At 39.9% G+C, this 3,296-nt stretch overlaps 1 long non-coding RNA gene across 1 annotated transcript; it reads right to left on the bottom strand.

Moving 5' to 3' along the window:
- Window positions 1-321: 321 nt before the first annotated feature.
- On the bottom strand, window positions 322-1,342 carry LOC120931974. The gene is made up of 3 exons (XR_005747920.1): window positions 736-1,342; window positions 523-642; window positions 322-398 (listed from the first exon to the last, which is right to left on the bottom strand). It is a non-coding gene; the product is annotated as an uncharacterized LOC120931974 (long non-coding RNA).
- Between the last annotated feature and the right edge of the window lie 1,954 nt (window positions 1,343-3,296).

Raw genomic sequence — 3,296 nt, 5'->3', positions numbered from 1 at the left:
AATAAAAATGAGGATAAGACAGAGAAAACACTAGGAACCTACATATGTGTATATGCATGCACAAGCCTAAATGCACATACATGCACGCACACACGTGAGAGAAAAAGAGAGAGAGGGGGGGAAAAGGAAAAAGAAAAAAGAAAAAAGAAAAAAGAGAAAAAGGAAAAGAAAAAATGAAAAAAATAATGAAGAAAATGTGTTGAGTAATAAGTAAAAAGGGGGAAAGAGAATCATGTGAACAAATGCATTGGATATAATTGCTACATAGTTCCTGCGGTGTTAATAAAAAAACAACAAGACCAAACGGCCACCATAATCACCTTAGGTGAGTCGAAAGAGTCAAGACTGCAAGTCCAAAAGGTGGAAGATATGTACCACAGGAAGAGTTAATACTCGGACTGTAATAGTAAAAAAATAATAAATAAAAAGTATATATATATATAACAAAAGGAGCTATTAAACAGCCTTTAAGGACTAGCATTTATGATGGAAATAAGGAGTTAATCAAAAACTCCAGGTTACCTATTTTTATGAAGTCCTGAGCACACTGGGACAACAGATGGCAGTATAACAGCAATGTGGAGGGGCTTACATAGAGAAACCCTTTCTGTAGCAGCCTTTGTATGGGGCTTTTGTACAGGCCTGTTGAGATGAAACAATGTGTCCATTCAAAAGGTCATTCTTAAGTGTGGTAAAAATAAAGGGAACAAGTTTGGAGCAGAAGAAGTGACTTACCCTATAACTGATTGCAGCAGCAATGCGTCTGTGTCCCAGGGTGTACACACGGTGACACAGCGCCATTGCATGAGCATCAGGTTTATATAGGCTGTGGGATCACATGGACGTATAACGTGATGACGTCATAGATGCGCGCCGTTTCGATAGTGCGGCGCATAAATAGAGATCCCACTGAGGCGGACTAGTATGGTATATCGCCCAAAACGGCCCACAAAGTTCAGGGCACAAAGCAAAAATTCCCCATGCCCAAACAGAAAACGCACAAGAATAGCCATCACGGCACAAACACCCAATGAATATTAGGCACACAATGATGAATTGGGATTTTTAGCATGGCTTAGCTGTGATGATTAATATTGATGCTGGGGCTGCCATCTAGCGGTTATAAAGGGGAATTCATCCCCAGTAGTAAACTGGAAGAAAAAGGCCCCGTTAATGATCCATTGGGTATAATATATAATAGTGTGTTTAGTGTCACTAGTGTGAGTGAAGAGACGGTGCACATGATATTTAAGATAAAAAGAGGAAACAAAAAGGGAGGGAAAAGAAAGGGGAAAGAAAAATGGAAACTGTATCTGCACATAGAAAGCAGCACATGTCAATTATTAAAGAAATATTGACCAATACCGCTGTCAACCGGATATCAAAATATCAAATAAGAGAGCCTGCGGGTTTGATAGTTATGTTATGGGGGGAACATTAGTTGGCGTAAATTAACCCTCATAGACCGACAATACTGATCATACATGTACCCGGTGCATCCACAGAGGGGCGTCTGAGCAAGAAACACACACAAAGATACACTTTCATTACATAGGATAGAAAAAATATATATACATAATAAATATACAGAGGTAAATATCTACAAATAAGTAGTTACAGAGTACTTCCTGTGTGGGTATGGAGATTCCATCCCAATGTATCAATATTAACATTAACATGTCTTCAGATGTATAGGGTTAACAATAGCGAATGTAAAAAAGAAAAGAAAAAACCATTGTAATAGTTGTAGCAATAGCAAGAAAAGCAATTTGCTAACCCATAAATACCCTCGAATCACTATTAAAGTCAGCATTGATGAACGAGTTGGCCGACAGCCTGTAGCAATCCTATCCTATCATGGGGATATATTAAAGGTAAAAAGATGATGATTAGTATAAGTGATATAAACCTATATGTCTAAGAGCACCTATTCTATTTCGATCACAGATATTTTATTCCTCACGAAAAAAAGAGAGAGGCGGAGACATGGTCAAGGAATTCAAATATTCAAGAACGGTTTGAAACTCAATGAGTCGTTCAATCCTGGCCAAAAATTCGCCTTAAGGCGATAGATCCATTGAGTCTCACGCTGTAGCACTTTCTGATCATGATTACCACCTCTAGGGTCCTCTGTAATATGGTCCAACACAGCAAACTGAACTGATGGAATTATATATTTGTGTGAAAAGGCGACATGGTGGCCCATGGTCTTGTTGAGCAGGCCGTTAGTCATATAATACATGTGATCTTTCACCCGTTTCCAAAATGGGCGGATGGTTTTACCTATATAGAAGCAGCCGCATGAGCAGAAAATAATGTATACCACCCCATGTGTTTGACATGTGACATGTTTATATAGTCTATGTGTTCCACCGTTGGGGAGGTGGATGATATGGCCTTCTTTCATAAGGTGGCAAAAATTGCATTGACCGCATCTAAAAAGGCCCGGTATCTCTGGGGTACTTGTTAACGGTTTGTAGTAGTTACTTTTCACTAGGCGATCCCTGATTGACGTAGACCGTCTAAAGGTGATACTAGGATTTTTGCCCACATATTTTGATAATGTTAAATCCGTGGTAATAAGGTGCCAATGTTTTTGTAATAGCTGGCGGATTTGGATGTGTTGATCCGAAAATGTAGTGATAAATCGCGTAACAGTACTATCAGATATTTTTTTGTTACTTTTGATAAGTGTGCTAGCTCTATCTCGTCCGGCCGCTCGATTGTATGCCTTTTTGAGGCAGGATTTACTGTATCCTCTCATAATAAGTCTGGTGTAGAGTTTGTCTGATTCGAGTTTGAATCCATTATCGTCTGAACAGTTGCGTCGCAACCGAAGGTACTGACTGTAGGGTATGGATCGTAGTAGTGGGGCAGGATGAGCACTTGCTGCGTGTAGAAGGGTGTTACCCGCCGTGGGTTTGCGGTAAAGGGATGTTTGAATGCCATTGGATTCATCGATATATATCAAGATATCCAGGAATGCAATAGCAGAGTTACTGTAGTTCATCGTAAATTTTAGATTAAACTCATTACGGTTTAAGAATTTCATGAATGCATGTAAGTCAGCTACTGTACCCGTCCAGAACATCAGTACATCATCGATGTATCTAAACCAGCTTAAAATAAACGACAAAAAATACAGATTAGACTCAGATGAAAAAAGTTTTCGCTCCCACCCCCCCAGGTACAGGTTCGCGTAGCCAGGGGCACAAGAGGTGCCCATAGCGACGCCCTGTACCTGGAGGAGGTGGGACCCATCAAAAGAAAATACATTTTTAGTGAGGATGTGAGAG

This window comes from Rana temporaria, chromosome 3, assembly GCF_905171775.1.
Source record: "Rana temporaria chromosome 3, aRanTem1.1, whole genome shotgun sequence".
NCBI classification, from domain to species: Eukaryota; Metazoa; Chordata; class Amphibia; order Anura; family Ranidae; genus Rana; species Rana temporaria.
The sequence above is the reverse complement of the archived record's forward strand: the minus strand, read 5'-3'. Positions and strand labels throughout refer to the sequence as shown.